Source organism: Eschrichtius robustus, chromosome 7 (genome assembly GCF_028021215.1).
Source record: "Eschrichtius robustus isolate mEscRob2 chromosome 7, mEscRob2.pri, whole genome shotgun sequence".
Classification (NCBI taxonomy): domain Eukaryota; kingdom Metazoa; phylum Chordata; class Mammalia; order Artiodactyla; family Eschrichtiidae; genus Eschrichtius; species Eschrichtius robustus.
The window spans coordinates 14,621,320-14,643,239 of NC_090830.1; the positions used below are offsets into that span (position 1 = coordinate 14,621,320).

Consider the following 21,920-nt stretch of genomic DNA (forward strand, 5'->3'; position numbering starts at 1 on the left):
CTTCACAGGACAATGACCCGACGCTCCCGCCTCGGCTCCAGGTACTGATTTAAATAAATGGCCACGTCCGCATCTCTGCATCTGGTGTTTGGTATTTTTTTCCCCAACGCCACTAGGATGATGTTCACTCATCTTAAAGTCTACGAGATTCTTATCAAGTGTGAGGGCTAAGAAAATGTTTATTGCTCACAAGAAATGCTTCATTTTATTAGAAAATGAAAGCTATGCAACCCACCACGGTTCCCATGCGCTTCGGCTACCAAGATACAAGTTTGTGTTCCACTGAAGAACCTGCCCTGGTCTCCTGGGTGCAGGCCTGCTGAGAAGCACGTGTACACAGCCCTGCTCGGCCGGCTCTCTGGGGCTTGCTTGGGCTCCTGCTCTGTCAGCGGGAACACCCCCAGGACCTGCCCAGGGCGACACTCAGTACCGGTGCCCCTTCACCCTTTCTTCTCCATCCTCTTCTTTTCTCCTTCTCCTTTTTCTCCCCGCCCTACCCCTCTCCCCCATTATATGGCCCTAGATTTTTTCTTTTTTTTGGTATGCATTTATCCATAATTATTGAGTATTAACCTATAAATATTCTATAATCCAGTTTACAATCCTCAGATTTAAACAAATTTATACCAAGGCTTTGATTTAGCTTGTGCTAAATCATTTTTAAAATTTGTAGCTTTATTTTATTGTAAAAAGCTGGTACTCATATACATAAATGAATAAGAACTCAAAATTCATCATACGTTTACTCCACTTTTTAGCTTGACCTTCTAGTAAATCTTCAGCGTCACTGATTTTGGCTGCTATATAAGGAGATCCTCCCTCGTCTGGGTGATTTAAAAGCCCAACTCATCGATGAGCATCTCTTATTTTTCCTTTATTAGCAGTAGGACTTACACCTGGTATTAATGCTGCTTCCCGCTTTGTCATTTTGGGTTCGAACCCACCTCTGCAATAGCCACCACTGAAGGCAGATTTCGGGGGACTTTGAAAAACTTGTTTTACTCGAGGCTCCGTATGCTTCATGGCTTGCAAAGCGTAACGGCCTACAACTCCTGCAGCAGCGACGATCAGCCCAATTGCTACCACTGCACTGGCCGCGGGTCCCGCTGGGCTCCTGGGCGCCACCTGGAGCGCGGCTCATCCCAGGCCGCCCACCAACCCTACGCCTCTGCCACAAAGCCGGCCCTAGATCTTTGAACTCTTGCTCTAATGAATCTGTGCTTACACATAATATGCTTTTTTCCCATAAAGTGCCTCAAATCTTTTTAGAAGTATACGTAGCTTAAGTACACAACAGCCGTCATCTAGAAGTGGAAGGAAATTTCAGAGCTGTTCCATAATGGACACAGAAGTGGGAGATAAGGTGGTACAACGTCACCGTCCAAAAATAAAGCCAAAGAGAACCAACAGAATGAATGACGCGAGCCATCTGTGGCCATCTTTCCAGGAAACGGCTCACTCTAATCTCACGGAAGAAGCAAAACACCCAAGGAATGTAAGGTAGGCTGTAATCTCACTATAATACATTTGGGAAATAGTTCTGCTGACTGCTTACTGAAGAATGTTAAGAAGAATGCCAGATGCGTCCGCCAGGATCCGATTTCTAGAATTCAGACAACGGACAAGCTTTTAAACAGAGGCTTCACCGTCAATCGTTAACTCGGTATCAAGCTGTTAACTAGGTAACTGAAAGGGCACAAAGAAAACTCCAAGGTGTCAGGCAGGCAGCAAGTGCAGGAAGCAGCCACTGCCCCTGGGCTGCAGGGAACCAAGGGAAGAAGGGGAATCAGTGAGCCTTACAAACTCAGAGGAAGGGGCGGAGGCCGCCCCGAGAAGGGGGTCTGCTCAGCTGGTGCTGGGGTCTCTAGGATGGCGACCAGGCTGTTTCTGTCTGTGCCGGGAGGAGGGCACAGCGGGCTCTCCGTGGCAGCTAAGGGGGAGGCGTGTCCCTGGGGGGCTGCTCCAGAGCGCGAGCGGAGAGGAGGGACCGAGCCCCTTCCCTGCCTACCGCCCGTCCCGGAGGGCACAAACGTGCCGTGCAGTCCTAGCTCCGGCGGCGGCACAGAGCGGAGTCTAGAAGGATTTGGAGCTGAGACAACAGTTCAACAAGCTACACACTGGGTTTTTGAAAAATGAATCTCCATCAGCACCCTAGGGAGAGGGTATTGATTCTATGCACGGAAACATCCCCAGAATGAAGGCCGATCCAGCTTCCACAGAGGGAGGGGAAACATGCCTAGAACAGCTGCTGGCCCAGCGGCACTGGTTTCCGGAGCACACGCACCCGGGAGCCCTCTCTCCCCCAGGCTCTGCTCCCATCAGCAACTCATGACCCAGCGTCCTTATTTACCAACAGTTTACAATACAGGTTCATGGAAACCCCGGGGTTTGACTGATAACCTTCTAGGTGAACTAATACCATCTAGTTTCCAAACCTATGAAACCCAGAGACCCAGGGTGATTCTCTCTCTAAGTTCTGTCTGAAACAGCTCGCTGGCCTCTCTTTACCCACTGGAAAACTGACCAGTGGGTAAAGAGAAGTCTTTCGAAGAAAATAATCACGTAAGCCTCGACTGTTTCTACAAATGTGTTACACACACACAATGGTACAGAAGTAAATAAAACAGACACAGCACTCCAACTTCCCCCTGGAAAACCTACTTCGACATTTGTAAATTCTGTGCAGTTTATTATACTCCAACAGAGGAATAAGCACAAGTCCAGGGACGTCAGAAACCTCGGAAGCACGGGTGCTCCACACGCCCCCCTCACATCCAGCCCGCACCACCTGATCCTTGCCGAGCGAGGGTCTCGGCTACTGGGCAAAGGACCCTGCTGGACAGCCTCTACTTTCACTCAAGGGGGCACGTGCAGGGCTATGGGGGGAGCAGACGGGGTGCTGTGCGGGGCGCTGAGTGTCACCCACCGATTCCAGGTCAGACTGGAAGGGATGGCTTTGTTCATTTCCCCTGAGTGGCTCGTAGGACACTGACGATCAGCGTCCTCTAATCATGAAAAAGTTCCCAATGCTTCCTTCCAATCAGCTGGTACTTGATCCAGAGTTTTCCTTGAGAATTACATCCACGTGGCCACTGACCCTCACATATGGGGTCATACCTCCCTCTGCAGACAACAACGAAAACAAAGCAACCCCAGATTAAAATAAGATAGGAAAATAAAATCCAAGATTGCTCGACTACCGAACACCTCAAGCCACTCCCGATATTCATTCAGTCCAGTAAGGAAGCTGTAGTTTCTTTAAGCTCCAAACTGTCATTTTCATTATCTGTTGTTCGTTACTTTTATTGTAAACAGTAAGCTTCTCAGAGCTTCCTGAATAACTGTTTATGACAAGAGCACCACTCAGTAATCCAACCGGCACTTCACTGTATGCCCATCAATATTCGTCCCTGAATATAAAAGCAAGCACCCAAGTTTTCCAAAAGAAAGACCAAACTCAAGCTCAAAGCCTACAAAATAGACCAAATATATATGTGAGGACTCCACGAGTTTTCTTTTTCCCCCCTCTGGCTGAGTGGCATGTGGGATCTTAGTTCCCCAACCAGGGATCGAATCCATGCCCCTTGCAGTGGAAGGGCGGAGTCTTAACCACTGGACCACCAGGGAAGTCCCTGGACTCCATGAATTTTGTGGGGTTTTTTTTGTTTTTGTTTTTGTTTTTTAACATCTTTATTGGAGTATAATTGCTTTACAATGGTGTGTTAGTTTCTGCTTTATAACAAAGTGGATCAGTTATACATATACATATGTTCCCACATGTCTTCCCTCTTGCATCTCTCTCCTTCCCACCCTCCCTATCCCACCCCTCTAGGTAGTCACAAAGCACCGAGCTGATCTCCCTGTGCCATGCGACCGCTTCCCACTAGCTATCTATTTTACATTTGGTAGTGTATATATGTCCATGCCACTCTCTCACTTTGTGACAGCTTACCCTTCCCCCTCCCCATATCCTCAAGTCCATTCTCTAGTAGGTCTATGTCTTTATTCCTGTCTTGCCACTAGGTTCTTCAGCTCAAGAGCCGACGTTCTGATTTAACTGGTCTGGGGTAGGTTCTAGGCATCTGTATTTTTTAAATCTCCCTAGGTGTTCCTAACATGTGGCCAGATTGAAAACCACTGGTCTACAGTTTGAATTGGGGGGAGTGGGGTGCAGCACCCAGGCTGGGCAGGGGACGCGGGGTAAAAGGATGAAAGACACAAGCTGCAAGGAAAACCGACGAAGACCCAGGGGAGAAGGACGAGGGCGAGAAGAGAGAAGGTGACAGCAGCCGGTCTGAGGCTACTGCAGTCCTTGAGATTTCATTCTAATGCAGCAACGTGAGTGCAATCAATAGGCAAAGTCCTTCACCCTGCAGATTTTTCATTTGTGAAATTCAGTAATTAGGGCTGCTCGTCAGATGAGACAGCTCTTAAAATATGAACCCTAAGCATGCCCTAACAGGCGGGTCCCTGCTCTCCGGGGCCATGTGTGCTGGGTTCGAAGGGGCTGTGTGTCCGGCACATGAAAGAAGAGTGCGGAAGCCAGGACCCACTCGGGGCCCCCCACCTGCACCTCTGCCCGGCACCTTCCCAGGTGAAACACGTGGCTCCCTGGGATGGAAGAAAATGTGCTGACCCCCACAAAACAACTCTGCACTTCTAACGAAATGTGCCGTGTACGCCTTTTTTGGCCAGGAAGAAGGAAAGAGGCATGCACATGTCTGCATCAGTGTGCACACGTGTACGTGTCTCTAGTTGCAGACATAAAATGACTTTCCAGCAGCTGAGTTAAGGTGTGAGCACACAAACGCGTGCGCACACACACCCCGCCCCCCTGCACACACAAAATGTACGGAACACTTTCTACCGATGGGCAAAGGGTCAAGAGGCAACACCTCACCTAATCCTGGCAACAGCCCCGTGAAGTAGGCCCTGTTCCTGTCTCCACCTCGCAGACGGGGTGACAGGGCCTTGGAAGGGCACCTGTGCGAGGACACAGCAGGAAGGAGGGCTGAGGCTGGATCCAGGGGACCAGGCGCCGTCTGCCCCCTCCCCCAGGGCGCACTCAGTGTCCCGCAGGCACCGCAGCTGGGAAGACAGGGCTGTGCCCTGAGCAGCCGTTAGTATTGACAAGTTATGACCCGCTCCAAGAGATCCCGCCCAGAGAGCCAGGCTACAACTGAATCCTTGTCGCTGCAAAAGTTCTCTGCTGTATGTGGGTGAAACGAAGGAGGAGGAACAAGGCGTGAAAAGGAAAATAAATCCCCTGAGCACACAAAGAAACCCGCTCATTTTACAGCTCTTTTCCTCCTCGGCCGATAAAAGAAACCCGCCCCCCCCCCACCCCCACCAAAAATGTAAGAGAGAGAAAGCCTGATGTCCAAAGGGTGAGTCGTCTTGCTGTAGGAAGTCCTCCCCTCCTATGCTGCCCTCCCGTCTCTCTCCCCTGGACCTATGCATTTTTCCAATCCCACATGCCCAAGGACCGGGAGAATAACTAGGGAGGAGCCCTGCTAGTTCTTACAGGCCAAGCCAACCACTTGCGAGCGCCGGGCAGAGATGCTGCTGTATCACTAACCGCCATCATCCCCTCGCTAAATTCCCGCTCCGATGACGCCAGATGCCACCGGCTCACAGGACCCTGTGCCTCCCTCTCCAGATAACCGAGGGCACAATTTTCTCAGTTCCTCCTCTCGCATCCTCAGAACGCCAAGTCCCGGGATAAATCCTATCACTGGTTCTCTACAATCCACGAAGGTGGACCGTTCTCGCGGGTCCCTCGGCACATGTCTGGCGGCACCCGCGTTCCTCCCTCAGCTTGGGAGGCTGGCTTCAAACCCTTCACAGGGCGCTTGCAGCGTTCCAACAGATGCTACCGAAGGGCCCGCTGCCTTCCGCAAATGACTTTCGGGGCGCTGCCCGAAGTGCGGACAGACTGGGTGCCCGGGGCCCACGGGTTCCAAGTGTCGCCTAGAGGTGCCCCAACGTTTCACAAACATAAATCCACCTCCATCCCGTCTGTCCAATGTCCCTGCAGCTCCAACCCCTACACCACCAGCCAGTAGTACCTCCACAGTTTTTTTACATGTGCTCATCCGAGGCACAGAGCGTTAAAATGACAAGCCAGGGGTCGCTCCAGACACTCAGGAATGTAATGAATACAAGAACATCAGATGCCTAACCCCCAGTCTAGCGGTCTGTCCCCACGCAGGCAGGCTGCTCAGAACCCACTGTAACCAGGTGTCTGTCCAGAGCCGACCGTCTAAATGTAGAAGCGTTTTACGATGATGAATCGGTGGAAGGAGGGTTAACAATGGAAAACTCTTTTCTAAACACAGCCGGAAGGGACAAGGCTGCTTAAACACAGTTTAAATCCTATCACCCGCGACCTCTCTCCCGTCCCCCGAGTCCCCGCACAGCCCCCCGTCCTCAGACAAGGTGAAGCGGCACCAACACCGATCAAGGGGCGATGATTTAAAAGCTTAACCTACAAGTAGAGCCAGGCCCACGCAGCTGCGGCATCAACGCAGCGCCTCTGTAGGGAAAGGTGGACGCTGTCCTTGACTTTGGGTCCACCATCTCGCTGCAAGTGCAGAGAAGCCAGATCCGCACCCAGAAATGACGGCGACTCCCTACGCTGAGCACTTCTGCCAGACCACGGCTGTCCCGGACGGGAGGCTCGGTGTGAAAGCGGCACAATGACTCTCTAACCCCAGGCTGCGTCAGCCGGCAGGAGCAAAGCCCAGGGGAGAGGGACAGCAGGGCCAGGACGTCTCACAACAGTGCAGTAGACCCTCTGCTGAGCCCAGGCTCGCGGCCCTTCTCACCACCACGACCCCACCAGCCTGAGCCTCATCTCGCTCACGATAGTACGGAACACCAACCAGAGCACCAACGATGTGCCGGGTGCCAGGCCACACCCAGGGAATATGGTGACGTGCACAAATAAATTCCTCAATGCACACCACGCCCTGAGCACCCTCTGACCCTGTGTGGCCCTTGCCCACCACGCTTCTATGCGCTGACCTTTGTGCTTTAGACTGTCCAAGCACACCAGGTTCGTTCTGGCCCCAGGACGTTTGCACGTGACGCTCTCCATGCCTGGACAGTCTTCCACCACATCCTCACGGCGGGATCCTTCTAGTCATGAGCTCTCCCCCAAAGGTGCCCTCCTCGGTCCTTTGTGATGAGTCCGTGAGCTCCCCTGGAGCTCCACGTAGAGCTACCCAGTGCTGCCTTGGTGGCCCCCAACCCTTACCCCTCCCAGAACGCACGTTCCCAGGCCCTCATCTGCCTCACTCCCCTGACCGCCCTGGGGCAGGTGCATCATGGCTGCTGCTGAATCTCCGTGGGGAAGGAGAGCTGAAAGGGGAGGAGCTGACCAGGTGCCGGCCCTCAGGACGCTCACAGTCTAGCGGATGCAGATGCTCAGCAGGCTGCGGAGTCCTGCGGGTCAACAGCGGTGCCTGGTGAGGGACCCAGAACGGTGGGGGGCTGCGAGCCCTGCTCTCTGCTGGACCAGCAGGATCCCGGAGATGCAGACCCCCACCCATGCGCACCTGGCCCAACATCCGAGGGCTGGTGGAGCAGAGCTCAGGCCCACCCACGGCTCCAACATCCCGGGTCCCTAATTAGCACTTAAAAGTGCACGGTCTGGGGACATCCCTGGTGGCGCAGTGGTTAAGAATCCGCGCCTGCCAATGCAGGGGACAAGGGTTCGAGCCCTGGTCCAGGAGGATCCCACATGCAGCGGAGCAACTAAGCCAGTGCGCCACAACTACTGAGCCCACGTGCCACAACTACTGACGCCCGCACACCTAGAGCCCGTGCGCCACAACTACTGAGCCTGTGCTCTAGAGCCCGCGAGCCACAACTACTGAGCCCACGTGCCACAACTACGGAAGCCTGCACGCCTAGAGCCCGTGTTCCACAACAAGAGAAGCCACTGCAATGAGAAGCCTGCACACCGCAACGAAGGGTAGCCCCCGCTCGCCGCAACTAGAGAAACCCCGCACACAGCAACGAAGACCCAACGCAGCCAAAAAAAAAAAAAAAACTTAAAAAAAGTGCATGGTCTGTGCATATAGCCCCCTGACTGTCAGCTGGGGCAACGGCTAGGTTTCTAGGCTTTGTCCACTGTTTCTACGTGTGCAGACCTCTGAAACTAGTACTGTCCTCACAGCTCCAACACTCCCTTCCTGGAATAAATAAGTAACCAAGAAAATACGGAAGGTACCAGAGCTAGACTGTCCCCCGGCTCAGCACTAAGGGGGAGGGGCATGAAGCACGGGGATCCCATGGGGGGGGGGGCGGCTCTGAGGCCCCGGGAGGAGACTGCTCTCCGGAACACCTGCGAACTGCAAAGGCAGGACTTGAAGCCAGACGCCCATGAAACGACCATCCCGCCAGCTCGCTCCATCACGCCCATTAACCCATTAGGCCTGCTTTGCTCTCGGTGTCCCTGGGAACGTACACTGCACTCTGGCCAAGTACAGTCTCTCTCTTAAACGTGCCCCAAATGTGACATTTCTGTCATTTCCCACTCAGCTCCGCAGCTCCAACTTCAACAAAAACAGGGAGCTTCCCAGGTCCACGGCGATTCCACAGGCCCAAGAGCGGGAGGGAGACCACAGAGGGCGGGAGAGCTTCCTTCCTCAGCGTTCTGCCCTGATTGACACCCTAGTCACCGATGCACACCGTGAAGTTAACCTCCGCCTGGGTGCCTGCCCCCAGCCAGGCCCCTGCTCCGTCAGAGGGGCCCAGCGTCGCCCCAGAAGCATCTGTGAGAAAGAAGAGTGAGTACACGCGCCAGTGAAAATAAAAGGAGCCCTCATTTAACTGCACCGGCACCGTCTCCACCAACTCACTCATTTCCATCAACCCCCTTCCCACGGACAAAGACACGAAGGGTAACAGGCAGTAACGGCGGCATTTGCATCCGGGTCTGATGTCGTAGCCAGGCTCCTTGGATTATCATAACCAAACGCCAGGTTTTCACGTGGATTTCTCTCCTTGAAATCATCACACAGTGTATCTATTAACCTGCAATCTAGTTCTAAGCTGTCTTAATCAGAGCCATCAGAGAAATCAGAGGAACAGTGATTTCACTGACAGAACTAGTCCTCGGCCCTCACAGGGGTGCTTTGCGGTGTTGCCACGATTATTAATTTGTCTTCCACTTGTCACTCACCTACGGTTTCAAAAGCAAGTCAGAAACTGAACTCATGAAACTAAAAGAACGTTTACTGATGAAAACCTTGTGGGAAAGTTTCCAAATAACATGCTGTATTCAGATAATAACAGCTCAAGATATAGAAAAAAACCAATTGCCAATTAGTTTTTAAACATTAATTACACAGCCACGTAGTGAAAAACCACATCCCGGAATAATTTTCAAAGACAAGAGACTAAGGGGAAAAACCGGGAAACAATGTCCTGGGGGCAGGCGGGGGGCGTTGAGAGGGCTCTGGCCTGCAGCTTCCTGTCTCTCCCTCCAGAGACCGGGGGTCCACCTGGCGTCCAGCCACCCTCTCTGGGGCTCGGTTTCCTCACTAGAGGGGCGAGGGCTGCAGGCCCCCTGGCCTCACCCCCCGTCCCAGGGCAAAAGCCCCGGGCGAGGTCCACAGAGGTGGAGGTGCTTCCTGGGAAAGGAGGCTCTTGGCTTAAACACGGCCGAGGAGGGCTGGCTCAGTGGGCACAGATGCCCGGGCTGGTGATGCCCACCAGAGGATGGCCCAGCCAGCCGGGGGCACCAGCCCCTCCTGCCCTGACGCCAGGAGGCTTCACATCCACACTTATGCCATGGGTGCCAGGCCCTGCTCTGATTTATTCCCCGTTGAAAAATGTGAGGAGATGGGTACATGAGGAAACCGAGATGCAGAGGGCTTGAGTAACCTGCCTGAGCTTACAGAGCCAACTAGAGAAGCCAGAATTCAAACCCAGGCGGTGGTCCCCGGGCGACGCATCCTGTGGGCCCCTCCGGCCTCATCGCCTGAGCCACCAACCCACCCGGCAGCATCGCCCTGGGCTCTTCCCGGCAGACCCCTGCGCCAGAGCCAGAAGCCCGCCGGACGGTCCCCGAACGCCCGGCACGGGTGCGCCGAGCTGCCCCTCAGCACCCGGGGGGCCTAGGGCATCGGACTCACCGCGCAGGCGGCCTCCCCCTCCCGGCAGAAACCTCAGCCAAACTCTCCCGGGAGCAGGAAAGCCTGACTTTCAAACACCCCTGGTGCAGCGGGAAGAAGCGTTAGGTCATCAGGAGTCAGGAAATCCCTCTGGGACAAGATGCCACCACACCCTCTCCACCGGTGACCGAGAAAAACTCTTTAAGCTAAAAATTATACCTTAAGTACAAACACTTACATGCCACGTTGGATCCACTCCCCAGGGATGGGATACTTCACCTACATTCCTTTTCTTTTGAAAACAAGAGTCACATCTTGATGCAGACTGGCCTGGGGCCTTGTAACTCACCAAGGATACACGGAGGACAAGCCTCAGCTGCCCTCTGCACAGGGAGGTCCTCGTGAGGCCTCATCTGCCTCCGCGGGCCCGTCCCTGAGGCCTGGACGGCCCATCTGGGTGGCCTTTCCTGCCACCCAGCCTCAGACCCACAGCTCAGACCACCCAAGAACAGCTCGGGCTGGCTCCTGCCATCAGCACTTTGCAATATAAAGGTTAAGGAGTGATCACCGGCCCAGGTAATCAGCACCTTCCAGGCTGAAGTGGCAGCTCTGCATCAGCAAGAGAGAAACCTGCCATTTGTAAGCTGATGGTGACTCAGGACTGCAGTTCTGAGACCAGGACGGCCGCAGCCGACTTTCTCCAGGGCCGGAATCTTCGGCAGTTTGGGGAACGTTAACATTCCAGCCGGGTTAACTCACTTTGTTATAAAGCAGAAACTAACACAGCATTGTAAAGCAATTATACTCCAATAAAGATGTTTAAAAAAACACATTCCAGCCCCAACCCTGCTACCACATGACCGGTGGGGCAAGCTGAGAACCTCCGGGGTCCACAGGACACTGCAGAGTGAGTGCAGCAGCTCCAAAGTGCTTCAGGTGTCTCGGCGACAGCGCCGGTATAAATTTGCAGCACCAGGAATTTATACCTTACAGAAAATATGCAGCACCGTATATCTGTCAAAACCCTCTTATTTACAAACACAACGTAAAATACGAGGCTTTCACATTAATATCCTGTTGGGGAAACACAAAGGAATAAGATATATTTATTAAAGGTCTCCCACTGTGGCTTCCCAAACCATCCACAGCTCGAATGGGTCACGTATGACAGACAGCAGGCAAACTGCCTGCGATGTGCGAATGTACAGGCGTGTGTGTTCTGCCCTCCGGATGCCTGTCACACGAGAAGGGGTCGGCAACGTAATAAAACGCCCACACCAAACGCTGCTGTGCGACAGGGTCTCTGGGCCACTAAGCAGTCTGGTCAAAACTAAGCAATCTCACAAACTACCTAAATTGCTACCCTACCATCAAAAGGTTCACAAGAAGTAGCAATTTCCAAAGAATTTAGGTAATTCTTAGAGAGGAAACGGTATCAAATGTAAGAATATTTTCCTGGTGATACAGGTGACAATTCAGGATCTTAGGCCACCTCTGAAGTATCCTTTTAAAAGAATCATCGCTGGATATTCCTAAATTACAGAAGATATAGAGGCTGGTGCACGTTTTTACTGACTGTGATATTTTGATTTATGAGAAATATATATTTGGTCATTCAGATGATCAAAATATATTCCTCATATATGTATTTGGTCTTTGTCCCTGATTCTGGCTCACAGCTCCCAAAACCCTTGGAATTTCCTGAACAGTAAGAGCCACAGGAGCATCTTTTGTTCTACTTGGTCTCTTGTCCTCTGAGCCACAAAGGTGACATGGGTGTCTTGTTATTCACAAGCCTCTTTCCACCACTACTGGGCTTATGTCAATGAGGTGGCTTTTGGAAGCACCTGCGGATGGGGGCTGGTTGCCAGGGGAACCAATCACAGAGGGGTGCAGCTTTCAGTCCCACCCCCTGATTTCCTGGGAGGAGAGGGGCTGGAGGTTGACTCAATCACCAATGGCCTATGACTTGATTAATCATGCCTATGGAGTGAAGCCTCCATAAAAACCCAAAAGGACGGGTTCAGAGAGCTTCCAGGTTGGGGAACCAGAACACGTCCATGTGCCACCATGCTGGACCCCAAGCACCAGGAGGTACCTCAAGCTGCTGTGTGTCTCTTCATCTGACTGTTAATTTGTACCCCTGAATATCCTTTGTAACAATTCAGAAATCTAATAAATAAACTGGTTTCCTGAGTTCTGTGAGCCACGCTAGCAAATCAATCGAACCCAAGGAGGGGCTCATGGGAACCTCTGATTGATAGCCTGTTGGTCAGAAGTACAGATGACCACCAGCGCTTGCGAAGGGCATCTGAAGGGGCGGGGGAGGGCGGGGGGGGGGGGCAGTCTTGTAGGACTGAGCCCTTAACCTGTGGGACCTGATGTTATCTCCCGGTGGATAGTGTCAGAACTGGCTTGAACTGCAGGACACTCAGCTGGTGTCTGAGCACCGACTGGTTGTGTAGGGGAAGCCTCCAGCCCCACCACACACACACACACACACACACACAGACACCCACACCCACACCCAGACACACACACACACAAACACACACATACACACAGACACACCCACACTGGAAATTGGGAGTAGAAACCTTTCACTGACCATATTACAAAGCCTTAAATTTGCTTTTTAAAAAAATAGTAGTTTTCTGCTGCTTTGCTAATTTAAGCTACATACATCTATAAAATTTTTAAACTTTTTAAATAAAATTTTCTAAGTAGGCAAAAATAAAATGGTACGATGAACCCCAGGTGCCCATCAGTCATTCAACAACACACTCGGCCAATCTTGTTCCCTCATAATTCTCCCACAGGCTCGGCGTCACTGCGTCATCCATAAATACTGCAGTTTGTATCTACTGGGTTGGCCAAAAAGTTCATTTGGGTTTCTCCGTACCATCTTACGGAAAAACCTGAACAAACTTTTTGGCCAACCAATACGAAAGATAAGGATTTTCAAAAACATAAGCATAAGGCCGTTACTGCCACTAAATAAAATTAATAACAATGCCTTAAATTTCATCTATTATCCAGTCCCTAGTCAACTTACCCCTAATGATTATTTTTTTAGATCTTTCTCTAGTCGGTTTGGCCAGTGATTGTGAGCTCCGTAAAGGGTGCTCACTTCTGCAGCTCTCAGCACTCAACAGGGTAACTTGTAGCTAGAAAATGCTTAAAAACCTTTCGAAACGGGTTCACACTCGTCAGCTGCTAATCTCTCAAAAATAAAAACCAGGAGGTCCTTCTGTTTACACGGATTACATGGGGACCGGGAGTGAACAGATGCGAATGTACACATTTTGATGAGGCTACCATTTCCCTTTATCGAGGCCAGGGGGCCCGGAGCTGGGATCTCACAGAGGGAAGTAACTGACACTCGAGAAAAAGAAAGACCCTAACTCATGAATTCTAAGATGCATTTTTTTTTCACAGTTTGACATGCAGTTGGAGTGCAGCTCACGACACCTTCTGATGCCGTGGCCAGGTCTGGGCCGCAACGCACCGTCATGACCAGCACTAGCTCAAACACAAAACACGCCAGCAGCAGAGTCTGCGGGATGCATGTCGGTGCCTTGGAAGAAAATGCCAGAAGCAACACTCAAGCACTAGTAATCCCCAGACAGCAAATCAAGTGGGACAGAAGTGGACGGTGAATTGGGGAGCTAGGCAAAATTCCCAGAAGAGTCAAAAGTTGGCCAACTCTATATAATGCCAAGCGATGGTGAGAGCCCAGAACCCAGGGCTCGTAGGAAATGCTGTGTCCACCGAAGAGCTTGGTGGCACAGGGGAAGGAAGACTTTGTCTCCGGAAAACAGGCACTAACATCTCTGAGGCAAAAAGCAGACACTCAAAAATTTTAAGGAACACGCTACCTGATGTATTTCACGCATATTTTCCTTTTTATCTATACACAAGAGTGATAAATGGAAAAATCAATGTCTAACGAAGTCTAAAAGAGCTCTTTAAATAAGTAGAAAGTGAAAACATTGATAAGACACCACTGCGTCACAGTTCAACAGTGTTTTTCCTTTCCTAGTGGTACATAAAATGATGGCTTTACAAATAATGGCATCTTAGATTTGACGAAAAAGGGTATATTCCAGACACAGGGGGACATCAGTGATCATCAAAAGTGAGATAGGAAGAAAAACAGGTGCACCACTTACTGCACAGAGGAACTGGTGGCGGGGGGGGGCGGGGAGTGGGAGGAGGGAAAGGAGGAAGGGGACAAGCCTTGAGAGTCACAGAGCAAGAGCTAAGGGTCTCGGTCACTGGGGAAGCCCTTGAGGCAGGAATGACCAGGGCGATGACTTGAAGGCTGCCAGGCCGGGCCAAGCGGTTCAGCATCCAGGACGGTCACACACAGCCCCCCACACGAGAGTCAGTGTTAATTTACAGGCGTCGCTAAAACACAGGCCTTTACTTTGCATCAGCTCCTAAGCTCCCGCAGGGTGACTCGTGTGAAGTGTCCCCCTTCTGGACCAGCCCCTGAAGTGGAGACGAAGAAACCTCGAAGGGCTCCCGAGTCTGAGGCCTTTAAAATGACCTTTTCTCTGCAGTCACATCCACGTTCTGGTTTCTCACCCAGAAACACGCTGGAGGCACGGCACACACCACACCCCAATAAGGCATCTGATGGGCCCTCACAAATGCCAGTGGCTACTACGAAAAGCAGCTGGATGTTTGCCCTTGACAACCAGGAGGACCTGTGATCTCCCACCGTCCCACTCCCTAAAGGGGCTGTGGGCAACCAAGTCACACGTCCATTTTATTTCCCACAAATATCACAAATCGCAGTGCTTCACCACGACCCCATTGCCAAGAGCAACCTCTCCAGAACCCAGGGACCGGGCAGGCCCCGGACCTCCGGTTTCCTGCAGATGAGAAACCCACAAGTCCCATCACCACAGCAACTCGCCGAGACGCCATCCTAGTGGGGACCAGCCGGACTTCTCATTAAATGGTGATGTGTGTGGAAAGCACTCTACAAACGAGCCACGTGATTGAACGGTGTGCCTGAGAGTGAACAAGGTACGGACGCTCAGCCAGCCCAGCCCGGCCCTGCAGAGATCAGCTCAGAAATCACCCCACAAGACTGTTCCACAAGCACACTCCACAAAGTCAAGCAGCAAATTAACCTGCGGCACCTAAAGCAGTCCCAGGCCCCAGGTGGGAGCGGGCGGCCTGAGGGTGTGCATTCCACGTTAACCCAGAGAACGGGGGTGTGCATTCCGCGTTATTAACCAGGATGAGAACGCTCCTGGCCCAGGACTCCGTGCGGAGCAAGAATGTAAGACCCCACGTTGCCACGGGATGGAGGAAACTCCACCACTGGGAGACCAGAGGCAATAGACTCCCGGAAAGAAAAGGGGCTCATTGATTTAGCAAAGGAAACCAAGGAACATAGAGAGCACCCAACAGGCTGGACGCCCTGAAGCCGGGGGCTGCACCCGGGCAACGTGAGCCGGGGACTCACGTGCTCTGGGTCTCGGCTCCAACCTGCTCAACCCGCACCTCCCCACGGCGCCTATGGGCCCTGCACTCACTGTAACCTTCCCCTCCCCTGTTCCTGACCCCTCCTGCCGCCCACACTCAGCCCCTTCTCACACTACATCATCATTTACTACCTCTGGTGCTTAGTCCAGCTGCGCCCAGGGTGAAAGCTCCCCAGGGGCCGAGATTCTGTCTCCGTTCTACTCACTGCTGCACCCCAAACACCAAGCAGTGCCTGGCACATAGTAGGTGCTCAATAATACTCATTGAAAGAACAAATGAAAGGGATCCCAGCCTGTTTGCATGTCTGCTCCTGCCAGGGGGCGGCTGAGGACTTCAGGACAGGCAGAGACCTGAGGACAAGAACACGTGAGACCTTTCACAGAGCACATGGTAAAAATGGAGAAAGGACCCTCCCATGAGAGGACGACTGCGGGCGCATCTGCTCCAGAACGCCTTCCAGGAATGTCCCGCCACCATCAGCAGGACGCGGGCACCTGCTGGAGGAGGAATGGCCTGGACGGCTGGGGACAGAGTCGCTGAATTCCCAGAGCCCAAATCATGACCAGCGTTTTGGCAGGGACGAGGGTGCTTGGGGGGGCAGCGGTCACTCTAGCTCAGGGCCTCTCAGCCTCCACACGGTTGACATTTCGAGCCGGGTGATGTTTGTTTTTTCAAATCCAGCCACGCTGAATCACTGCCGTCTTCGTCCCAGCATGCTCAGAAATCCAGTCCGTGCACAATGACACGTGCTTCCCGGGCCCACGATACTGGTCATGACTAAATGCAGAAATGCCAAGTGCCTCAGCCTGCCCCGCAGGAGGCAGATGCGAGGAGGAGCCCAGACCCGCCCGCCTCGGGCAAGGGACGCAGGGGGGCGGCGTCCCCCAGGGAAGGACTTGTTGGCTCCTTGAGCCTATGGGGGAGGCTCTCCCGAATGGACAGATAAACGGGAACCTCCACACTGGGGGTTCACCCTTAAGCTCAAGCACATGGCCAAAGGTCAGAGCGTCCTCACAGCATTAGGAAAGCAAGGTCAAGTTCTACTGCGAGGGCAGGAGTGTCCACGGGAGCCTTGCACCAGTGCGCTCAGCGTAACTCTCCATGGAGAACGGCTCCTCGCCAGGCCCGGCCTGTGCCAGATCCCACCGGGGAGGTCTGCCTGTGGAAGTGCCAGGAGGTCCTCCCGTAGAAACCGCACCGTAGGGCAATGTGGGGGCAAGGGCCCAAGACCGCAGCACTGGAACGAGGGTCCCCGGCGGCAACACAGAATCAAAGGTGGCCTCAAGGGGGAGGCCACCTTTCAGGTCATGGCAGTGAGACCAGGCCAACACCTGCTTTGATTCGAGCAGCACCTCTACAGGAGCCATGCTCAGCGTGTCTAAGCACCACTGTGGCACGGGCACGGAGGCCAGGTCCAGGAGGCCCTGCAGTGGGGACTGAGACCATGGAGCGGGGGTCCCAAGGGAAGAAGAGCAGGGCAGCTGGGGGCTGGGGGTCCCCAGAGAGTGGCGTTTATTTAACATCCGTACGGAAGGATCTCACTATGGCATCTGTGCGGCGTGCCTGTGGGTGTGTTTCCACCGGGACATCCGCCCGGCTTGTGTGTCTCAGCATCACCCACGCAAGCAGAGCTTCCAGGACAGGGTCCATGAGGAGAAAAGTGGAAGAACCGAGAGGGGGCGTGGGCTTGGCCAGGTCTGGCTCTTTTCTCACCCCATGATTTCTGCTGGGCCAGCTAGGAGACTTCACAGATTTCTCCCAGGAACACCTTGCCTCTTCCCGGATCTCGGCCAGACCTCGGCAGTCAGCTCCTGTGTGTGCCTGGTCTCCGCCCCAGGCAGCCTCACCACGCCCCTCCTTCCACTAAGCCGACAGCCGCTGGATCTGCTGGAAGTTAGGCAGCGGGGCACTGCCCGCTTTGAAACTCACATCTTCCCAAAGTGAGTTCTCTCTCCCCAAAGATCTCAGAAACATGAATGGCAGGAACAAGAAATTATATACATGAAACTACATGTGTGTATATCTCCCCGCTCCATTGTTTTTCTGGCCTTCTCTCAAATACCTCTTCCTCTGATCCAAACAGGGGACCCACCACTTGCCAGGAGTTAGGGTGGGGAGAGGCACAGGGGGCCTGAAGCCTCCCCACACCACTAACAGCCCCCTGGGTGCCCCAGACTCCACCCCGAGGTCTGCCGCAGCCCAGGCAAGCTGGCCCACTCGGTGCCGGGGGCGGGAGGCGGCAGGCTCTTCTTCACTCTCACCAGAGGGCTGGGGGAAGAGCCCATCATTCCTGCGCCATCAGTCACAGCCGGCTTCCACCACGTGTGAGCCCCGGAGGCAGCACGGCATCACTCCAGAAGAGCGAAACTTTTATTTTCTTTAGAGAAAAGTTTCTCACAGAGGGCCGTTTGTCAGCTTCTCTGGCTCTACAGTGGTTTCCCCCCAATGCTGCGCTCCCGACCTCAACTCCAAACTCTCCTTTCAACTGGAATTTTTTTTAACTGACTCTAGCTGGCCGGGTGTGGCCTGGGTCCCCCTTCCCAACCGCCACCCCCAGCAGACACATTCACAGATCTGCTGATGCCCACAAAAGCACGTGGGTGATGAGAGCCACCTCCCCTCCCGCCAGGAGGGGCAAGGCGGAGGGCGGAGGGCGAGTGGGCGCCCAGAGCCTGGAGGGGGTGGGGAGCAGGCCGGCCTCCTCACCGCGGGAGCCCCACTCGGACATGACCAGCAACACTCCCACGGTTCACACCACCACCAAAGGAAGGTGTGTCCTGCACCCACTTTCCCGCTGGCTGTCCACTGACGGGAACCCCCCTCTGACACCACGGCTGGGGACAAAAGAGCCGGCAAGACGTCCGGGCCACTGCCCAAAAAGGCAGTCCTTGATGTCAGTCGGGGTCATGCTGCCAGCCCAAATGAACCAACCAAATCAATCTGGGAGGAATGCCTGAGGGATTAAAAAAAAAATTCCAGAGACCAAGAAGACAGTTAAGAGTCGTAGTTCACTACCTTTTCAAGTAGATATTTAGGCTTTCTTCCTTTCCCCCCAGCCCTCCAAACAACATCTATTCTGCGCCTACTATTCGCCAACACCTCCTAATGGCAGTTAGTCTTTGGCTACAAGAACTATCCCCACTATAAAGATGAGGAAACTGAGGGTCAGAGAGGTTCGGTAAATTAGTAAAGGTCACTAAGCAGGAAGGAGCAGAAAGCTAGCCTTAATGTCGATAAATGGATTCACACCATTCCCCTTAAGTGTCCACCGCCCAGCTCAAAAAACACGAGTGCTTCCCTGTGGTCAGTCGAAGTAAGAACCAGCAAGTCAGCTTGGCACTCGAGGCCCTCTATGATTTAGTCCCAAACTCCTCCAACTGTATCCTCCACGCGTACCCGCTCCAGCCAAGCGAGGCCCTCCACCGCCCCAAGAGGCCCAGCCCGCTCTCCCAGAAGACGTCCTCCGGGTCTCACCCAAAGGCCTCCAGCACCCACTCATCGAGGAAGGGCAGGGGGTGGGGACATAACCGGGCCCTGGCCGTGCCCCTCGGGAATGCTCTCCCTGCCTCCCAAGGGTGTGGGGTGGGAGCACAGACAAGGGGTCCTGGGCGTCACACACTCTCTCTCAGGAGAGACCATTCTTCACATACTGGAAAACCCTTCCCCCTCCAACCTAAAGAGCCACACTTCACCCAGAGGCAGGTTTATTTCGACAGAAATCTCTTCCTCTCTCTGCGGCTCCATCCACTGCCAACATACCAAGGCCCAGGGGAGACTTAACATGATTAAAATTTTCAAGCATTTAAGATGCTCAAAGGAAAGGCATCCTTGAAGTGCAAATCATCAATCTAGGGGGAAAGAGCGAAATATGGGGGAGGGAAGGCTCTCTACCAATGTAAATAAAATATAATTTCAAACAATATTATGCATAAAATGACTGACCACACACCCCGAACTTCAGCGCTGAATCCTGAGTAGGGCAGCACCTGCCCCTGTTGAGTTTATTAAATCTGCAGTGTGAGGTGAGTGGGCTCTCTAGGTTTCGCGAAATGGAGAATCACCATCCTGAGAGGAGTAATTTAACAGGCCGGGCACACAGTGACAAGCCCCGGCTGGGTGCTGAAGCAGCAGAAACTCTATCAGGCTCCCATCAGACAAACAATCCCCCAAAGCCTAATACCGAAGCCTGGTACCCTGTGAAAAACATCAGGGCGAAGAGAAATTGGCTAAATATGGAATTAGAGCCTTGACTTGAACGGTATGAAACGAGAGAAGAAATATAAGTCCGCTTACACCTAAAAAACTACAGCTAGTATTTAAATTCTGCCTTTACACGCAGGCTACATTATCATTTTTATGTCCATACTTTACAAGCTAGAAAATCTATATATTTCCTTTTATCACGAGGATGAACTAAATTTGAAGAGACTTTCTGGTCTCTGAATCCATGGAAACAACTCAGGAGGAAGAAAAGACTATGCAGTTTTATACTCTAGATTAGGAAATTCAGGACAGCAGATTCTACTGACCCCTCCGGAGACGGTCTCGGGGCGGTTACTTTAATACCAGGGTCAACGCTATGTTAACGAGTCTCCTCCAGTTTCAAAAGCTATTGCATGTACACACCTCTTCCCCAACTGACAAATCACCCATCCACGTACAATTGTTCATTTCGCACAGTTTTCTACAAGGTCTCTGTACCTTCCTACTGCCACCAGGCCACAAGGAGTTCTCGGATTTTTTTTTTTTTTTTTTTAACTAAGGATCAAATGGAAGACCCCTCAAGAACCATCCACCAGCTGAAGCTCACCAGGGAGAAGCCAACCTCTCCAGATGCTAATGCCACCCTGTTGCTGTTTCCAATCACATGTGCTAATGAAAGCGGCAGACCAAGGAAAGGCAACACTAAGTATGGCTTATGTATTCAGTTTTCTTTCACATGAAAGGCAGGAAGCTCTGCCAGGTCTCACCAGCACACCAGGCTACGTGGACCTGCGAAGGCACAGTTTATTGGGAAGCAAAGCTTTTGAAATAATTCCAGTTTAACACGACCACGGTTTTCAAAGGGCTGCACTGCTTCCGCTCTGGGCGCACTGCTCTTTACCATTCAAGGATGAACGGAGACTTCATGCATGTGAACAACAGTTCCCTGGGTTAAAATAGGGGAAAAAACAGGGCTAAGAGCACATGTCAGCTCAGAAATAAGCTAGGCCAATTCTGCACGTGGAAAGACTTTTCATTTCTGCCCCTCTAGATAAAGCAAGCCTACGAAATTTACCATCAATCTAACACCTTCAGCTAAGAATGAATGAAAGGAGGAAGGAAAGAAGGAAACCTCTGAAGCAGCTGAACCTCAGCGTTGATGTTTACGGTCTGACTTTAGGGCTAAAGCCTTTTCATCCAGTTTCTCTGGCTTGCTTGTTCCAGGACACCATTCCCTGCCCAACCCACGGTCCACCTCCATTAACTCAGAATTTCCTGGGTTTGCGGTGACACCAAATGTCACAGCAGAGGGGTTACACCGTGTGGAGGCCGCTTTCAAAGCCTGGCTGCCACCAAACCCCACAAACACCGCTGGCGGCAAGTGCACAGCCCAGAGCCCCGCTCTCCCAGCGGGATCGCAGGGCCCCGGCGCCCTGGGCGCTCCATTTCCTCCCTAGGGCGCCCGGCCGTCCAAAGCGGCTCACGCGGTCCCCACGGCCCACCCCCTCGGCCCCTGGAGCCCGCCGAGAACACACACAGTAGAGGGACCACCCCGCGGAACGGGGGCGTGGGGCTGGGACAGGCGGGCGCCGGGGGCCGCGCGGGAGGGCCGGCCGAGTCGGGCGCGGGGGCCGGGAGGGGACGGTCGCGGGGTGTGGGTGGGTGGCCGGCCTCGTCCGGGGCGCAGGGGCGCGGGGGCCCTCCGCCTGCATCGCTGGGGAGGTCCGTTCCGTCGGGCGCGGGGCTGGCGGCGCCCCCGTCCCCAGAGGTACCGGGCCGAGACCCAGAACTGCCCCCTCCCCGCGGCGCGGCGACAAGGGGGAGGGGGCATTGCAGCGGCTGGTATCAAAGGGCTGAAAAGAAACTTGGGACTCCTGTCTCCCCAGGTACGTGACACGTCGCAAAGGCGGCCGCCTCTCGCCCTCTCCCCCACCCGCTTTTGTGCTTCCCAACATCCCCACCCCCAAACGTCCCACCGCAGGGGACCGGGCTCCCGGCGGCCGGACGAAACTCAACTTAAATTACGTGGAACAGAGAGCCGGGGCGGGGGGCGACAAGAGGCATCGGCGGCCCCAGTCCCGGGGGCTGCGC

At 53.4% G+C, this 21,920-nt stretch overlaps 1 protein-coding gene across 2 annotated transcripts in view; it reads right to left on the bottom strand.

Moving 5' to 3' along the window:
- The window catches only part of GALNT2 (polypeptide N-acetylgalactosaminyltransferase 2), a 177,692-nt gene that overhangs the window by 155,300 nt on the left and 472 nt on the right, over positions 1 to 21,920 (bottom strand). The window lies entirely within an intron of this gene.